Here is a 20,806-nt window from a genome sequence, read left to right on the forward strand (position 1 = left end):
AAGATTTAATTATTGAAATATTTATAAATAAGAAATTAAATTATATTTTTTATTTAATTTTTATTGTTTCAATAATATTAACAATTAGATATAGAATTCGAATAATTTTATGATTAATATTTTTTAATAATAATTTTATTCCTATAATTTATTTTAAAGAAAATAAATTAATAATTTTTTGTATAATAATATTATTAATATTATCTTTTTTTTTTAGATATAATATATTTAAATTAATTTATATTAAATACTTATTTAATATATATATATTAGATAAAATAATAATTTTAAATTTTTATATTTATGGATTTTGAATTAGTTTATTAATGTATAATTTTAATATATATTTATTTAAAAATTTAATAAATTTTATTATAACAATATTTTTTTCTATATATATATTTAAATATAGATATAAAAATTTATTTAATATTATATATAAATATGAAATTTTAATGGAAAAAGGATGATTTGAAAGATTTATTGGTATATATATATTAAAATTAATATATATATTTAATATATTTAATAATAAATATATATTTAATAAATTAGAATTTATTGTTATTATAAATTTTTATACTATTATATTATTATTATTTATTTGAATTTTATAAATTATTTAAATAGCTTAAATATAAAAGTATAATATTGAAAATATTAAGATAAATAAATTTTTTAAATAGAAATATTAATGAATAATCATTAATTTTTAAGTTAGAAGCTTAAATTATTATATTTCAAATTTATATAATTTAAACAAAATATTATATTTTCAATATAAAAATAATATAAATTAATTTTATTTATAAATAATTATATAAAAATTATTATTTAATTGGAACATCTAATTCAATTAAATTATTAACAATAATTTACCTCTAATTTTTTGGTTTCAATTAAATTTAGATATTAATAATTTATTTATTAAATTTTTAAATGCAATTTAAATGTTATAATTAACTAATATCCAAATTAAAAATTATATAAAGTAAGAATTTACATTTAATTTCGAATTAAAAATTTGATTATTAAAATTAATCTATATAATAAATTAATTTAATCAATTTAAATAACCTAAATATCATTCTATTAATAAACCAATAATTAATATTAATAAAAAATATATAAATATAATTATTGAAATTAAAGATATAAATTCTTTTATTACAAAAACTAAAGGTAAAATTAATATAATTTCAACATCAAAAATTAAAAAAATTAATGAAATTAAAAAAAAATTATTAGAAAATGGTAATCGTCTATTAGATAAAGGATCAAATCCACATTCAATTGGTAAAATTTTTTCTCGATTTTTTTTATATCTTATTTTAAAATATAAATTTATAAATGTTAATAATAAACAAATAAATGTAATAATAAATAATATAAATATATAATTAAAAATTATATATATTATTATTAATAAATTTTTTAATTGGAAGTTAATCGTAATAATTTTTATACTATATATATATATTATTATTAATTAATTTAATATATTCATCAATAAATAAATATATAAACAAATAATCAAATAATATCTACAAAATGTCAATATCAAGATGAAGCTTCAAAATGAAAATGATGAATTTTAGAAAAATGATTAATTGATATACGAAATAAACATGTTATTAAAAATAAAATACCAATAATTACATGTGTTCCATGAAATCCCGTCAATAAATAAAAAATAGACCCAAAAATTCTATCATTAATACAAAATTTTGATTCATTATATTCTAAATATTGTAATAATGAAAAATAAATTCCTAATAAAATTGTACATAATAATCAAAATTTTCTATATCTTAATTTATTATTTAATAATAAATTATGACTTAAAGTAATTATAAATCCAGATGAAATTAAAATAATTGAATTTAATAATGGAATATCATAAGGGTTAAATTTTAAAATATTTTTAGGAGGTCATAAATTACCAATTTCAATATTAGGTGAAATACATCTATGAAAATAAGTTCAAAATATTGAGATAAAAAAAAATAATTCTGAAATAATAAATAAAATTATTCTAAATTTTATTATTATTATTACTTTTAATGTATGAAATCCTTGATAAGTTCTTTCACGAATAATATCTCGTCATCATTGAAATATTATTATTATTAAAATTAATATATTTAATAATATAAAAAATAACTTATTTAATATAAATCAATTTAATACTCTTATTAATAAATTTATTAAAGATAAAGAAGTTATTAAAGGTCATGGCCTTAATGTAACTAAATGAAAAGGATGATTTGAATTTATCATTTTAATATTTAATTAGATTCATTAAAATATAATAAACTTAAAATTGAAAATACATATGATTGAATTATAGAAACTGAAATTTCTAAAATAAATAATATATTTTGTATAATAATAATTAAAGGTAAAAACAATAATATTAAATTATTTATTGATGATCCTATTAAAGATAATAATAAATGACCTGCTAATATATTAGCAGTTAATCGAAAAGATAATGTTCATGGACGAATAATATTTCTAATTAATTCAATTAATACTATAAAATTTATTAAAAATATAGGTGTATTTAATGGAACTAAATGAATTAGTATATAATTTAAATTTATACTTCATCCAAATAATATAAATCTTAATCATAAAGTTAAAGATAAAGATAAATTAATATTTAAATGACTTGTTGGTGTAAAATTATAAGGAAATAATCCTAATAAATTTATAAATAAAATTATTATTATTAAACTAATAAAAATAATAATATTAGATATATATTTAAATATTACTAATAATTTAAATTCATTAAAAATTAAATTAATTAACAATATAAATATTATTTGATAACGTGATAATTTAATTCAATATATTAATGGAATTAACATTAATACTATTATAATTATAATTCAATTTATTGATATATATATATTTGTTGAAGGATCAAAAATAGAAAATAAATTTGTTACCATTTATATATATAAATTAATAAATGTATCTTATAAAATTTAATTTTTATAATTTTATTATAATTTATAAAATAAATTATAATTAAAATAATAAAAATTATTATTAATCTATAAATATACAAATTTAATCAATTTATTGGTATTATTTGTGGGATAAAAAAATTTTCATTAGAAGTAATTGTTAAATACTATTATTTGGTTTAAGAGACCAATTCTTACATTTCAGACATCTAATGAAAAAAATATTGATTATATATTATTCAATAACTTTAAAATGACATTTTAATATTATTATTTAACTAATTTTTTATAATAATATATAATTAATTATTTATATTAATTCAATTTATAAAATTTGAACAATTAGTTCTTTCTAATACAATTGGTATAAATCTATGATTAGCACCACAAATTTCTGAACATTGTCCAAAAAATAAACCTGATCGTATTGAAATTAAAGTTATTTGATTAATACGTCCTGGAATTGAATCTATTTTTATTCCTAATGATGGAATTGTTCAAGAATGAATAACATCTAATGATGTAGTTAATAAACGAATAGGAATATTATAAGGAATAATTAATCGATTATCAACATCTAATAAACGAAATAAATCCAATTTATCTAAATCTTTAATTATATAAGAATCAAAATTAAAATTTTTAAATTCAGGATATTCATAACTTCAATATCATTGATGTCCAATAGCTTTAATTGTAAAAAAAATAGGATTCCATATTTCATCAATAAAATATAATGTTTTTAATGAAGGAAAAGCAATAATTATTAAAATTAATATAGGTAAAATTGTTCATACAATTTCAATTAAATGATGCTTTAACAAATATCGATTTATAAATTCATTAGTTATAATATCTAATATAATTAATAATGTAAATGTAATAATTATAATTATTATAATTATAGTAATATTATAAAATAAATTTAAATTATTAGAAAATGGTGAACTTGGATCTTGAAAAGAAAATATTTTTCAATGTGAAATTATTAATAAAAAATTATTATTTTTATTTAAGAATCTTAAGTTCATTGCACTTATCTGCCATATTAATTATTAATAAATATCTTTAATTTTTTTTATAATTACAAAATTATTTATAATATATAAATTTTATTTATTCTTTTTATTATATATAATTTTAATAATAAAAGGTAATTCATTAAATGAATGATCTAAAGGAGGATAATTTTGTAATCATTCTAAAGAACATTGATAAAATTTAAAAATAATTAATCGTTTAGCAATTAATCTTTCTATAATAATATAAATTAATAAAATTAATCTATTTAATGAGATTAAAGATCCTAAAGAAGATAATAAATTTCAACAATAATATGAATCAGGATAATCAGAATATCGTCGAGGTATTCCTATTAATCCTAAAAAATGTTGAGGAAAAAAAGTTAAATTTACTCCAATAAATATTAATAAAAATTGAATAATTAATCATTTTTTATTTAAAATTAAACCAGTAAAAATTGGATATCAATAAATAAATCTTGCAATAATAGAAAATACTGCTCCTATAGATAATACATAATGAAAATGTGCTACTACATAATATGTATCATGTAAAATAATATCAATAGATGAATTAGATAATATAATTCCAGTTAATCCTCCTATTGTAAATAAAAAAATAAATCCTATTGATCATAAAATCGAAGGATTAATAATTAATTTAGATCCATAATATGTTGCTATTCATCTAAAAACTTTAATTCCAGTAGGAATAGCAATAATTATAGTTGCTGAAGTAAAATAAGCTCGTGTATCGACATCTAATCCAACTGTAAATATATGATGAGCTCATACAATAAATCCTAAAAATCCAATACCTAATATTGCATAAATTATTCCAATATTACCAAATGTTTCTTTTTTACCACTTTCATTAAAAATAATATGTGAAATTAATCCAAATCCAGGTAAAATTAAAATATAAACTTCAGGATGACCAAAAAATCAAAATAAATGTTGATAAAGTACAGGATCTCCTCCACCTGAAGGATCAAAAAATGAAGTATTTAAATTACGATCAGTTAATAATATTGTAATTGCACCAGCTAATACAGGTAAAGATAATAATAATAAAATTGTTGTAATAAAAACAGATCATGAAAATAAAGATAATTGATCATAATTTAAATTATAATTTTATATTATTAAAATTGTTACAATAAAATTTATTGATCCTATAATAGATGAAATACCTGCAATATGTAAAGAAAAAATAGTTAAATCAACAGATAAAGAAGAATGATATATTAATGAAGATAATGGTGGGTAAATAGTTCATCCTGTCCCTCTTCCTCTATATAAAATATTACTTATTAATAATAAAATTAATGAAGGAGGTAATAATCAAAATCTTATATTATTTATTCGTGGAAATGCTATATCTGGTGCACCAATTATTAATGGAATTAATCAATTTCCAAATCCTCCAATTAAAAAAGGTATTACTATAAAAAAAATTATAATAAAAGCATGAGAAGTAACAATAGAATTATAAATTTGATCATTATTAATTCATATACCAGGTGAACTTAATTCCATACGAATAATTATTCTTAATGAAGAACCAATTATTCCAGTTCATATAGCAAAAATAAAATATAGTATACCAATATTTTTATGATTTGTTGAATAAAATCATTTAAGGATATAACAAATATTTATTAAAATTTACAATTATATTATATTTTTAAATTTGAAATTTAATAGTTTATTTTAACTTAAAATTTTATATTTAATATTAAATTATAATAATTCATAAAATTAATAAATTTAAATAATATTGTGTCTGAAAAAGAAATAAATTGTAAATTTATTTATAAAGATAAAAATTCTTTCTATATTAAAAATTATTATTTATTTTTAATTAAATTTTTATAAGTTAAAATAAACTATTAAATTGCAAATTTAAAAATATTAAAAATTTAATTAAAAATTTATTAAATCAATATATAAATATAATATACATATAAATATAATTATAAATAAAATTAATAATATTCATTTAGGAATAATTATATTAATTATAATTTTATAAGAGTAAGATTTAATTTTTGAATTTAAATAATAATTAAATAAAAACAAATTTAAATAAGTTCATGTTATTAAAGTTCTAGAAATTAATATAACAATTAATATAACCATTAAATTATTATAATTAGTAATTAAATTTTCTAATAATATTCATTTTATTAAAAATGTTAATATTGGAGGAAATCTAGAATATATAATTATTAAAAATATTATTAATATTTTTAATGGTTTACTTAAATTTAAATCATAAACATCAAATTTATTATCAATATTTAATATACCTAATAATCGAAATAATAATAATGATATTAAAGTGTATAAAATTATATAAATAATAAATAATTTTATAGATATCATTATTAATAATAATAATAAACATGTATGAATTATTGAAGAATAAATTATAATATATTTTAAAGAATTAGTATTTAAAACTAAAATTCTAGAATATAATAAATTAAAAATAATAAATCCAATTATATGCTCATCTAATTTTAATATTAAATGTATTAAATAAATAGGTTGAATTTTTAAAATAGTAGAAAAAATAAATAAATTTATTCAATTTATATTTTTTGAAGATATTAAAAATCAAAAATTTATAGGATATAAGCCTATTTTTATATATAATAAAAAATAAACAATACCAATATGTAAATTATCTATTTGTTCTAATTTAATAATATTCTTTATAATAATACTAAAATATAATAATAAAGAAGTAATTATAGAAACTATAAAAAAAAAAATTGCAGAATTTATATCTTTTTCAATAATTAAAATATAAATTATAGTAAAACTTACAATTTCTATTAATATTCAAACAATAATATAATTATTAAATAATAAAGATTGTTAAAAAGCTGATGCTTTTAACGACGAAGTCCGGATAGAGGGATCGGATTTTTATTGTGGGAAGTGAGTTGGGAATTTAAGATTTTCTTTTTCAAAAAACTGTTTATTATAAAAATAAAAATAAAATAAACAATCAGAAACAACGAAAATTCTTATTAAATTGTTTTCAACGATTTCCTGGTCGGAACCGGCACGTTGAGGTAGGCCAAGATTCTGTGAACAGAAAAACACGGCAATGTGTTAGACACGTAAACACGTTACACGTATATTCGCCGCGTGTGTGTCCTCACGCTCCTGGCTTCGATATTCGAATGTATAGGAGCGGAGAATTTCGCTCGCTCGTAATATACGAGCTCGCAAGTGGACTGTATTTAATATCTGGCGTGAAAAGAATTAAATTTCCTTTCGACGCCGAACTGAGTCGATTGTCTAGTGGACGGGGATGCAAGTGGAGGTTGTAAGGCTCCAAATGCACTGATCCCGTGAGTATGCCCACGGAGTCTGTGCGTCGAGTCGCACTGCAGTACAACGGCACGACCGTCGATCTGCGGCTTCTCTTTAACGTTCCAACAGATGACTTGTTGGTCGAGAATTGTACTGCGAAGCCCGACAGCACGTGGTTCACTGCACGAATGCATCACTCGATGTGATTCGTGACAGTATTTGAACTACGTGGGGGCCTGACCCGCGACTCCTTGACCTCTCCGCACAGGTGCTCCTCTAAGCGTTACACCGGCGGGGTCTGTAGAGGGAAGGAATCGAAGACCGAAAGTCAAGCGTCCGAAGTGGACGCTGACCTGACTCCAGTGAGCCCACCTGGAGGTTCACCACGTAGGTGCCTCCCTTCGGTGTCTCCTAAGCCGAACGACAATCACAGAGAAGTTTGAACGGTATTCACCCACTTCTCTGTGTTTCAAACGTTTATACGCTTGAAACGACAAAATAATACTGTACGAGGGGGGTCGAGCACCTTATTGGTGTATTCTCGAGCCCTCCAAATTAGACAGAAAATAGAAATTGAGCTTGTTTGGGACTTTCCCGAACGAAACTCCTGAATGCTTTTATTCGAGTCGAGAGTCGACTCGTTTGATAAGCAAAGACTAAAATTAATGAGTGCTAGTTTGAGTTTTAATGAATTCTCAGCTGTGCGAGGTCAATCAGAGGACCCGCACCAGACTGAACATCGACTCGTTGCACCCTTTATTGGTTAATTGTCTGCTAGCTTTATCTCGAGAATTTCACTCTCGAGATTCGCTCGAAATCTGTTCGGACACGATCGGGAGCCGATGTGCCTTCTTCAGAAGTCGCTGTGAGACTGTGTCGATTGACAGCCGAAAACGTCGCCGCGTTGCTCCAATTAGCCGTTCCGCGGCGCTGTCCAAATTTCGGCAGTCGATCTTTGTCTAATTCTCTACGCGCTACTCTCGCACGGTACTGACGTCATCAACACCGTTAGCACACTCGAATCGAAGGTAATGAGCCGTTACCGATGGCAGAAAAACTAGTAATACACGCGTTTTTCTATCACTGTTTGCTGTACAAATCCTATTAGAGATAATCTCCTTCGAATTGTACGTTAACAGGATTAACGGTAATCGCGGCCGAGGACAATCGCTCGGCATTATGCAAATCTTTAAACATACCGCCCCCCTTGCACGGCTCGTGCAATGAACCAGGGAGCGATAGAACCGATCGGCCAAGATCCGAGTGAGAGTAGGCGCGTAGACAGTAAGGAAAATATGTAAATTACTTACATTTTTTGGAGGGTCCGCCGGAGTTTTTTCCCTGCAGCATCTGCAGGGAAGCGAGGATGGCCTGAATGGCCGCCTTTGGTAGGGCATCATCGCTAGGCGGTGCCTCACGTCGGTTGCCAGGCCGCTTCCTCCTTCTTTCCTTTCTCGTTTCCGGTTTCTTTATTTTCGGGTTTCCCTCCAACTTTTCCGTCGCGGAGGGCGTGCGGCGTCGATTCCGCTTGGCGGGCCGCGGCTTCTCCACCGGCGTTGTGGCCGGCGTATTCGCTGGTTCCGGTGCAGCGGTCGATGTCGACGCGACGGGCAGAGGTCCTTCCGGTTTTGGGGGTACGTCCTCTCGGATCAGGCAGGACTTTAAAGACCCGTCCTTTGCCCACCGGAGGACGTAGCGCCCACCTGGTACCAAACACTTGTACCGCCTTGTGGTTTGTGGTATGTGTGCCGGCACCGTAATGTTTCGGCGACCCACTGGGAATACCAGTGGTACCTCACTACACGCGCTCGTTGTGGGCGTCGGTTCACCTTGCTCGAGCTTCGGCTGGGGGGCCTCGGCCAGCGCTCCCAGCTGAAGGATACGCTCAAACGCGATGTCGAAACCGGGTGAAGACATACCGGTTTCCGGGGTAGCTGGTGCACTCTCTGGCTCCATGGTTTGTTAGTGACTGATCTATGCCGGTAAGGTGTCGTTCGAATTTCGATTTAGGGGCGTTAGCTTAAGCTAATTGTTCCCGTCCTTAAGCGATAACGAGATTGGCGGATTTTTCCCCCTACTCTTCGTTTTCGCACAGGAGACAAGTGGCCGGTGAGAATCAACCGTTCTCACCTTCCAAAATCCTTGCCTTTTCGAACTCGAACGGTTTTGTTTAGATCACCTGCTCGGCTTCGGGAACCGTCGCCGAAGGTGACTCAAACAAAGACTCAGCCACAGGCAGCGTACACAATCGCGTAATTGGTCGCGTATATGTGGATTTGGCTGTGCGTACTTTAACTACACGTACATGCCCATCCTTTCCCGGAAATACTTCCTCTATTCTTCCCATTTCCCACTGATTCGGGGGGAGGAGAGGATTCTGCACTAAAACAAGATCATTCTTTTTTAGGCGTGTATTTTCCGTCTGCCATTTGTAGCGGTTCTGGAGGTGCATGAGATAATCTCTTGTCCAGTGCCTCCAGAGCTGCTCGTGGAATTTTTGCATAGTTCTCCATCTTGTCAGATGCGAAATATTAACATTTTCCACGGATTCCATTGGGGGTGCCATCATGGGCCCTCCAATTAGGAAGTGTGCCGGTGTGAGCGGCGCATAATCATCAGGGCTATCACTCAGAGCGGCAATCGGTCGCGAGTTTAAACTGGCTTCGATTTTACAGAGTAACGTCTGTAATTCCTCGCTCGTGGGAGTGAATTCTCCTATGATGCGCTTTAAATGATGCTTCACAGATTTGACTCCGGCTTCCTGCATCCCACCAAAATGGGGGGCACTGGGTGGGTTAAACTGCCACCGAATGCCCTTTTCGCCGCATTGGTTTTGCATTTCCGGCGTTTTACACACCTTATTGAAATGTTTTCTCAATTCACGATCTGCACCGACGAAGTTTGTCCCATTGTCACTGCGTATGCAAGACGGGATTCCTCGTCGGGCCATGAACCGATCCAATGCAGCCAAAAATGCACTCGTCGTGTAATCATGGACGAGTTCAATATGTATGGCCCTTGTAGCGAAGCAGACGAAGACTGCGATATACGCTTTATGAGCTGTTTTTCCTCGGCCCGCGGAGTCGCGGACTTTATACGGTCCCGCATAATCGACTCCGCAGTTTAAAAAAGCCCTTGCTGCACGGCTGCGTTCTGGGGTCAAATCCTGCATGATTTGCGTGGAGGTTTGTGCCCTCCATCTTACGCATTTCATACATTGATGGATGACCTTGCGAGCCGTGGTTCGGCAACCGAGGATCCAAAATTGTTGCTTTACCATGGATATCGTCAGCTGCAAGCCCCCGTGCAACGTATTTACGTGGCACTGCCGAATTATCATGGTAGACACATGGTGTTTTGGCAGAATTATGGGGTGCTTCGCTTCCCATGCCAGCGTCGCATTCTCCAGTCGTCCACCGACCCTCAAAACGTCATTCGTGTCGAGGAAAGGGTTCAGACTTTTTAACGGAGATTTTGCGGGAATTTCCCTGTGCTTTTTTAAACACTGGTACTCGCCCGCAAAATGCGTTCGCTGGATGTAGCGGACGATTCTTTCCTTGGCCAGCTTCAATTCTGATGCTTCGACAACGTTGGCATCGAACGACCTTCGCTCACCTTGCATCGGTCTACGTAATCGGAGACAATATGCAGTCACGCGAAGTAGCTTACTCCAGGTTGAGAATCGGAATACAAATTCCCATTCCTTGTCTGGAGTTGCAACGTGGGCGTACGGAATGCGCTTGCCCTCGGTCGTATCGATGGAATCAGGCGTTTTCGGCCAATTTTCCTCTCGTTGTCTTAACCATGCTGGACCAGAAATCCACAGCTTCGATTGAATGAGCTCCTCCGCTTCGACACCGCGCGAATTCAAATCCGCGGGATTGAAGCGGGTGGGAACATGTCTCCATTCAGCTTTCGGAAGCAAGGTCTGGATTTTCGCGACTCGGTTGGCTATCACAACCTTCCAAGTCGAAGCATGTTTTTTCAACCAAGCTAGTGCAATGGTGGAATCTGACCAACAGATTATACGGTCAATTTTTATGGACAATGACCGTTCCACGTGCACTGCGAGCTCGGTAAGCAGTACGGCTCCGTTCAATTCGAGAATCGGAATTGACTGCGTTTTAATCGGAGCCACCCTCGTTTTTGCCATGATCAAGGTTGTGAAAATTTCCTCGGTCATGGTCGTCACGCGTAAATACGTGACGGCCGAGTACGCTCCGAGTGAAGCATCGCAGAATCCGTGTAATTCCACCGAAACTGCATCTGCTCCGTAACGGATCCATCTGGGAAATTTTACTTTTTCCAAACTGCTCCAATCCTCGCAAAACGTGTTCCACGTTTTTAGCGTATTCGCGGAGACATGATCGTCCCACTGGATTTTTTCCAGCCATTGGGACTGCATCAAAATCTTCGCGCGAATTACGACTGGTGATAACCAGCCGAGCGGATCGTATAGTTTGGCTATTTCAGAAAACAAAGTTCGCTTTGTAATCGGACCTGCAGCCGGTTGGAACCGTTGCAGGTTGAAATAGAAATAATCTCCCGATGGTATCCATCGCAATCCAAGCACCTTGAGTTCGGAATCATCGAACAAGGTGAGGTCGACAGCGTGGGAGTGAGAGCTTTGTGGGATGTTTCGTAGTAATTTCTGCGAGTTACCAGCCCACTTTCTCAATTTAAACCCGCCGCCCTGTAGGAGTTCGCAAACTTGAATACGAATTTTTTCCAACAAGGACGTGTCGGGTGCCCCCATAAATACGTCATCAACGTATATATCTTTCTCGAGTATCGGAGCGGCGAGAGGAAATCTGTCACCGTCCCGTTTTTTCAACTCGAGCAGAGTACGCATCGATAAATACGGTGCACACGCCGTTCCGTACGTAACGGTGTTCAACTCGAATGCTTTAAGCACTTCGGTTTCGGGTGTGCGCCATAAGATGCACTGAAAACGACGATCCTGCGGGGCGACGAGAATTTGCCGAAACATTTTCTCGATATCGGCCACCAGCACGTATTCGTACAGCCTCCATCTCGTCAAAACAGACATGATGTCGTTCTGCAGTTTCGGACCTACGTGTAGGATGTCGTTCAGGGATTGTCCGCCCACCGTACGGCTGGTCGCGTTAAACACGACTCGCAGTTTGGTGGTTGCACTCTCCGTTCGGATAACCGCTCGATGCGGAATGTAGAGTCTGGATTTTTCAGAGGGCTCTATACGAGTCATGTGTTCCAACGACTCATACTCCGCGAGAAATTCTTCATATTCTCGTGCGAGGGTCTGATCCTTGTCCAATTTCCTTCTCATCCTGGTCAACGCGGAGAGAGCGATATGGAGTGAATCTCCCAGCGCTTCTTCCGGTTTCGGATGGTTAAACGGCAATCGGACAATAAACCGTCCCGTTGCATCCCGTGCGACAGTCTTTTGGAAATGAGTTTCACACTCTTCCTCAGCTTTTGTAAGCACTGAGGTCGAGGGAATTTCTTCAATTTCCCAGAACCGTCGAATCGCGTAATCCAGCGATTCAAGTACGTTGCAATGCAACGTTCGCACGTGACACCGGGCCTTGCTTGCTGCATTTATTGGTCCGGATAATATCCAGCCGAATGCAGTTTCTTGTGCAATTGGCCCTTCGGGCGCTATTCGTCGGAATCCCGATCGAATAACTTGGGCGTACAGATCCGCGCCGATCAAAACTTCAATGTTTTGTCCGGACGCGGGTTCGGGGTCTGCGAGCATAAGGTTTCGTAACGCGTCGTCATTGAACACGTTTACACACGGCGAGGCATAGTTCGTGATTTTTGACACGACGTATGCTCTGGCCGAAACCATCGGGGTAACCCCGTTAGCCGCTCCCAGATTTAACCCTACACTGTACTTAATTTGTTGGGTTCGACCACCCCCCAAGCCCGATACCGTGGCTGAGGTTTTCCTCCTCGGGAGGTTGAGGTCATTCCTCAATCTCGCCGAGATGAAGGATGTCTCGGACCCTTGATCCAACAGCGCGCGAGTTAAACGCGACGCGCCGTTTTCTCCGTACACTCGTACGATCGCGGTAGCTAACAGCACCGGCCTCGGTACGTCTGTACTCGCAGTACAGTGTGACGTAGTAGCCCGTGACGTCGTTGCTTGCGTCGTCGAGGTATCGGCGGCTCTCGCCTTAGCCGTACGGCGCTGTGGAGGGGCGTTATCCCGCCGCTCCTCACGCTTGCCGTTCGAAAATTTCGTTTTCGGCTTTTGGCTAGGAGCCTCTCTTTCGTATTGCTCGAAATGCAACAGGGCATGATGCCTGCCACTGCATCTCGAACAAACGTGTTGGCTCCGGCAACCCTTTGCGTCATGATCTAGGGCCAGACAGATTATACACCCTTGTCTGTCCCTTATGAGCTGGTATCGCACTCTTGTGGAAAAACTCTTAAATGCACCGCATTCGGTCAGTGCATGCGTTTGTCCGCAAATTATGCACTTCCGCTGCGCAGGGGGGGAGCTCACGACGGCGTTATGACTCCGTACTCGTGGCTTATGTTCCTTTTTTGAGGCAGTTTTGCGGTTATGTTCGTCAATGACGGTCATAGCGCGTGCTTCCTGGTCTAGGAATCTCAGGATCTCCTCAATCAACGGATATTCCGTTGACATCTTGAGGGATCGTTCCCATTCCCCTTGCAACGTAGCGTCAAATTGACTTGCTACGACGTGTGTTAGCAGCTAGCTAAGCTGCTCTTCCACAGTTCCTTTTTTAGCAAGTATAGCGAGTGCTTGCCGAAAGCCAATGGTGACCTGCTGAACACTCGCCAGGTCGCCTTTTCGGATTTTTGATAGTCTCAGTATCTGATCAAGAATCTTGATCAGTACCAAGCGTGGGAGCCCGAATTCTGTTTTCAGGGTCGTCCACGCCACTGAGAAATTTTTATCCGTTATCGCAAGCGATGCGATAGCGGCTGCGGCTCTCCCGGTTATACAGGTGTTCAGGTATTGTAACCTCTGTACATCCGTTAAAGTGGGGTTGTTGATTACTCCGGTGGTAAATAGATCTTCGAAATGGGAACATTTCGAAGAATCCCCGTCGAATTTCTCCAACCTCATCTTCGGGAGTTCGATCGGTATTGATTGCTGGATTTCCGGCATTACTGATCTTGGACCAGTCGTGATACGGGTTATTTCCGTAGACACATAAGCCTGAAAATCCAAAAACTCGTTTTCAGTTTCCCCCATAAAATCCCGTTGGAACAGCTCGTAAGAGTGTCGTTCCCCAGGAGGGAGAAGCCTACACACGACCTTATACTGATCGTTCATCTGTTGCCACAGAGTGTTTACATAATTGAGCCTTTCCTCCAGAATTTTATCTGTGTACTTAGCTCGACCCATCTTTTTAAGGTTGATGGATGCCCTGTTTATCCGTTCCATCCCTCTGGTCAAATCCTCGAGGTGTGCCTCAAGGTCAGACCACTTGGGATCTTTAGTAACGGACATGGCTGTTGAAGGTTAAACACTTCGAAACAACCGTACACGGGAGAAACTCTCGTGTATTTTGTCCAACACTTCCCTTTACCGATTACCTCAGTATCCGGCTCGAAGGACCTTATGTTAAAAAGCTGATGCTTTTAACGACGAAGTCCGGATAGAGGGATCGGATTTTTATTGTGGGAAGTGAGTTGGGAATTTAAGATTTTCTTTTTCAAAAAACTGTTTATTATAAAAATAAAAATAAAATAAACAATCAGAAACAACGAAAATTCTTATTAAATTGTTTTCAACGATTTCCTGGTCGGAACCGGCACGTTGAGGTAGGCCAAGATTCTGTGAACAGAAAAACACGGCAATGTGTTAGACACGTAAACACGTTACACGTATATTCGCCGCGTGTGTGTCCTCACGCTCCTGGCTTCGATATTCGAATGTATAGGAGCGGAGAATTTCGCTCGCTCGTAATATACGAGCTCGCAAGTGGACTGTATTTAATATCTGGCGTGAAAAGAATTAAATTTCCTTTCGACGCCGAACTGAGTCGATTGTCTAGTGGACGGGGATGCAAGTGGAGGTTGTAAGGCTCCAAATGCACTGATCCCGTGAGTATGCCCACGGAGTCTGTGCGTCGAGTCGCACTGCAGTACAACGGCACGACCGTCGATCTGCGGCTTCTCTTTAACGTTCCAACAGATGACTTGTTGGTCGAGAATTGTACTGCGAAGCCCGACAGCACGTGGTTCACTGCACGAATGCATCACTCGATGTGATTCGTGACAGTATTTGAACTACGTGGGGGCCTGACCCGCGACTCCTTGACCTCTCCGCACAGGTGCTCCTCTAAGCGTTACACCGGCGGGGTCTGTAGAGGGAAGGAATCGAAGACCGAAAGTCAAGCGTCCGAAGTGGACGCTGACCTGACTCCAGTGAGCCCACCTGGAGGTTCACCACGTAGGTGCCTCCCTTCGGTGTCTCCTAAGCCGAACGACAATCACAGAGAAGTTTGAACGGTATTCACCCACTTCTCTGTGTTTCAAACGTTTATACGCTTGAAACGACAAAATAATACTGTACGAGGGGGGTCGAGCACCTTATTGGTGTATTCTCGAGCCCTCCAAATTAGACAGAAAATAGAAATTGAGCTTGTTTGGGACTTTCCCGAACGAAACTCCTGAATGCTTTTATTCGAGTCGAGAGTCGACTCGTTTGATAAGCAAAGACTAAAATTAATGAGTGCTAGTTTGAGTTTTAATGAATTCTCAGCTGTGCGAGGTCAATCAGAGGACCCGCACCAGACTGAACATCGACTCGTTGCACCCTTTATTGGTTAATTGTCTGCTAGCTTTATCTCGAGAATTTCACTCTCGAGATTCGCTCGAAATCTGTTCGGACACGATCGGGAGCCGATGTGCCTTCTTCAGAAGTCGCTGTGAGACTGTGTCGATTGACAGCCGAAAACGTCGCCGCGTTGCTCCAATTAGCCGTTCCGCGGCGCTGTCCAAATTTCGGCAGTCGATCTTTGTCTAATTCTCTACGCGCTACTCTCGCACGGTACTGACGTCATCAACACCGTTAGCACACTCGAATCGAAGGTAATGAGCCGTTACCGATGGCAGAAAAACTAGTAATACACGCGTTTTTCTATCACTGTTTGCTGTACAAATCCTATTAGAGATAATCTCCTTCGAATTGTACGTTAACAGGATTAACGGTAATCGCGGCCGAGGACAATCGCTCGGCATTATGCAAATCTTTAAACAAAGATAAAATTCTTAAAAAAAAAATAAAAAAAATTAATAATTTTAATTTAATATCATATTTTAAAGTTATTTTAATATAAAATTAAATAAATTTTTTATTTAATTCAATAATTAATAATTTTAATTTAAATTTTTAATAAAATATAATAATAAAAATTCAATTTATATAAATATTTCATCAAAATATTCCCTTTCAGGCATATTACTAAAATTTTAAAAAATTATATTTTAGTGTTTAAGCACATAAAACTTTGAATTTTATAGAATTAATTAAATTAATAAATATATTAATTATATAATATTTATTATTTTTACTTATTATATAAAAGACATCTACAATCTATATTTAGGGTATGAACCTAATAACTTTATTTATTTAGTTTATTTATATTAAATATTAAATTGAATGATTTAATTTCATTATTAAGTAAATTTTTTTTGTACATACTAGTAATTTCACGATAATTTTACTATACCTCTGATAATTAAATATTCACTCAATTTCAATGATCAGATGAAATTGAATGATTTAATTTCATTATTAAGTAAATTTTTTTTGTACATACTAGTAATTTCACGATAATTTCACTATACCTCTGATAATTAAATATTCACTCAATTTCAATGATCAGATGAAATTGAATGATTTAATTTCATTATTAAGTAAATTTTTTTTGTACATACTAGTAATTTCACGATAATTTTACTATACCTCTGATAATTAAATATTCACTCAATTTCAATGATCAGATGAAATTGAATGATTTAATTTCATTATTAAGTAAATTTTTTTTGTACATACTAGTAATTTCACGATAATTTCACTATACCTCTGATAATTAAATATTCACTCAATTTCAATGATCAGATGAAATTGAATGATTTAATTTCATTATTAAGTAAATTTTTTTTGTACATACCAGTAATTTCACGATAATTTTACTATACCTCTGATAATTAAATATTCACTCAATTTCAATGATCAGATGAAATTGAATGATTTAATTTCATTATTAAATAAATTTTTTTTGTACATACTAGTAATTTCACGATAATTTCACTATACCTCTGATAATTAAATATTCACTCAATTTCAATGATCAGATGAAATTGAATGATTTAATTTCATTATTAAGTAAATTTTTTTTGTACATACTAGTAATTTCACGATAATTTCACTATACCTCTGATAATTAAATATTCACTCAATTTCAATGATCAGATGAAATTGAATGATTTAATTTCATTATTAAGTAAATTTTTTTTGTACATACTAGTAATTTCACGATAATTTCACTATACCTCTGATAATTAAATATTCACTCAATTTCAATGATCAGATGAAATTGAATGATTTAATTTCATTATTAAGTAAATTTTTTTTGTACATACTAGTAATTTCACGATAATTTCACTATACCTCTGATAATTAAATATTCACTCAATTTCAATGATCAGATGAAATTGAATGATTTAATTTCATTATTAAGTAAATTTTTTTTGTACATACTAGTAATTTCACGATAATTTTACTATACCTCTGATAATTAAATATTCACTCTATTTCAATGATCAGATGAAATTGAATGATTTAATTTCATTATTAAGTAAATTTTTTTTGTACATACTTGTAATTTCACGATAATTTTACTATACCTCTGATAATTAAATATTCACTCAATTTCAATGATCAGATGAAATTGAATGATTTAATTTCATTATTAAATAAATTTTTTTTGTACATACTAGTAATTTCACGATAATTTTACTATACCTCTGATAATTAAATATTCACTCAATTTCAATGATCAGATGAAATTGAATGATTTAATTTCATTATTAAGTAAATTTTTTTTATACATACTAGTAATTTCACGATAATTTTACTATACCTCTGATAATTAAATATTCACTCAATTTCAATAATTAATTTAATTAATAATTAAATTTTTATATACTATAATAAAAATTAAATTAATTAAAGAAAATAATCAAAATTTATTTTATAATATAATTAAATTTTTATATACTATAATAAAAATTAAATTAATTGAAGAAAATAATCAAAATTTATTTTATAATATAATTAAATTTTTATATACTATAATAAAAATTAAATTAATTAATGAAAATAATCAAAATTTATTTTATTTAGACAATAATTTTTATATAAACAATAATAATTAAATATATAAATACGTATTTATTGTATTAAATTTTTTTTTTTTTTTTATACTAATAAATTTTTTAATATGAATAATTTAAATTATAAATTCATAAAATATATAATTTATATATTATAATATAATTTATAATTTAATAACAATAAATTTAATATAATAAATATTTATTTATTAGTAAATATTTAATTGATATATATATATATAATTATTGTTATAAAGAAAAAAAAATAAATTATAGATTAATATACATATTATACATAATAAATATGTTAATTTATATATAGTTATCTATAAATCTTGGAATCTACATACATCTATTAATCTATACTAGGAGTCTAATTACATATAATTATCTATGGATTTATCGAATATATAATCTATATTATAAAATATAATCCACAATTTAATATAATAAATTTAATATAATAGATATTTATTTATTAATAAATATTTAATTGATATATATATATATAATTAATATTATATAATAAATAAATAAATTATATATATATATATAATTAATATTATATAAAAAAAAATAAATTATATATATATATCTATTTATTATATTAAATTTATTATTATTAAATTATGGATTATATTTTATAATATAAATTATATATTCGATAAATCCATAGATAATTATGTATAATTAGACTCTTAGTATATATCAATAGATGTATGTAGATTCCAAGATTTATAGATAACTATATATAAATTAACATATTTATTATGTATAATATGTATATTAATCTATAATTTATTTTTTTTTCTTTATAGCAATAATTATATATATATGTATCAATTAAATATTTATTAATAGATAAATATTTATTATATTAAATCTATTGTTATTAAATTGTGGATTATATTTTATAATATAGATTATATATTCGATAAATCCATAGATAATTATATATAATTAGACTCTTAGTATATATTAATAGATGTATATAGATTCCAAGATTTATAGATAACTATATATAAATTAACATATTTATTATGTATAATATATATATTAATCTATAATTTATTTTTTTTTCTTTATAATAATAATTATATATATATATATCAATTAAATATTTATTAATAGATAAATATTTATTATATTAAATCTATTGTTATTAAATTGTGGATTATATTTTATAATATAAATTATATATTCGATAAATCCATAGATAATTATGTATAATTAGACTCTTAGTATATATTAATAGATGTATATAGATTCCAAGATTTATAGATAACTATATATAAATTAACATATTTATTATGTATAATATGTATATTAATCTATAATTTATTTTTTTTTCTTTATAACAATAATTATATATATATATATCAATTAAATATTTATTAATAGATAAATATTTATTATATTAAATTTATTGTTATTAAATTATAAATTATATTATAATATATAAATTATATATTTTATGAATTTATAATTTAAATTATTCATATTAAAGAATTTATTAATATAAAAAAAAAAAAAAAATTTAATACAGTAAATACATATTTATATATTTAGTTATTATTGTTTATATAAAAATTATTGTCTAAGTAAAATAAATTTTGATTATTTTCTTTAATTAATTTAATTTTTATTATAGTATATAAAAATTTAATTATATTATAAAATAAATTTTGATTATTTTCTTTAATTAATTTAATTTTTATTATAGTATATAAAAATTTAATTATATTATAAAATAAATTTTGATTATTTTCTTTAATTAATTTAATTTTTATTATAGTATATAAAAATTTAATTATTAATTAAATTAATTATTGAAATTGAGTGAATATTTAATTATCAGAGGTATAGTAAAATTATCGTGAAATTACTAGTATGTATAAGAAAAATTTACTTAATAATGAAATTAAATCATTCAATTTCATCTGATCATTGAAATTGAGTGAATATTTAATTATCAGAGGTATAGTAAAATTATCGTGAAATTACTAGTATGTACAAAAAAATTTGTTTAATAAAGAAATTAAATCATTCAATATCATCTGATCATTGAAATTGAGTGAATATTTAATTATCAGAGGTATAGTAAAA

The 20,806-nt window shown here is 30.4% G+C and overlaps 1 long non-coding RNA gene and 2 pseudogenes across 2 annotated transcripts in view; 1 reads left to right on the forward strand and 2 right to left on the reverse strand.

The window, feature by feature from the left end:
* LOC143345639 (NADH-ubiquinone oxidoreductase chain 5-like) overlaps positions 1–20,806 on the reverse strand; it is a 355,740-nt pseudogene that overhangs the window by 52,434 nt on the left and 282,500 nt on the right. The gene's annotated exons all lie outside the window — the stretch shown is intronic.
* The window catches only part of LOC143345917 (uncharacterized), a 297,652-nt gene continuing 279,141 nt past the window's right edge, over positions 2,296–20,806 (forward strand). The window contains exon 1 of the long non-coding RNA XR_013080342.1: positions 2,296–2,587. This is a non-coding gene — a long non-coding RNA (uncharacterized LOC143345917). The remainder of the gene's footprint in view (positions 2,588–20,806) is intronic.
* Positions 4,089–9,286, reverse strand: LOC143345615 (cytochrome c oxidase subunit 1 pseudogene; annotated as a pseudogene).

Source organism: Colletes latitarsis, chromosome 9, assembly GCF_051014445.1.
Source record: "Colletes latitarsis isolate SP2378_abdomen chromosome 9, iyColLati1, whole genome shotgun sequence".
NCBI classification, from domain to species: domain Eukaryota; kingdom Metazoa; phylum Arthropoda; class Insecta; order Hymenoptera; family Colletidae; genus Colletes; species Colletes latitarsis.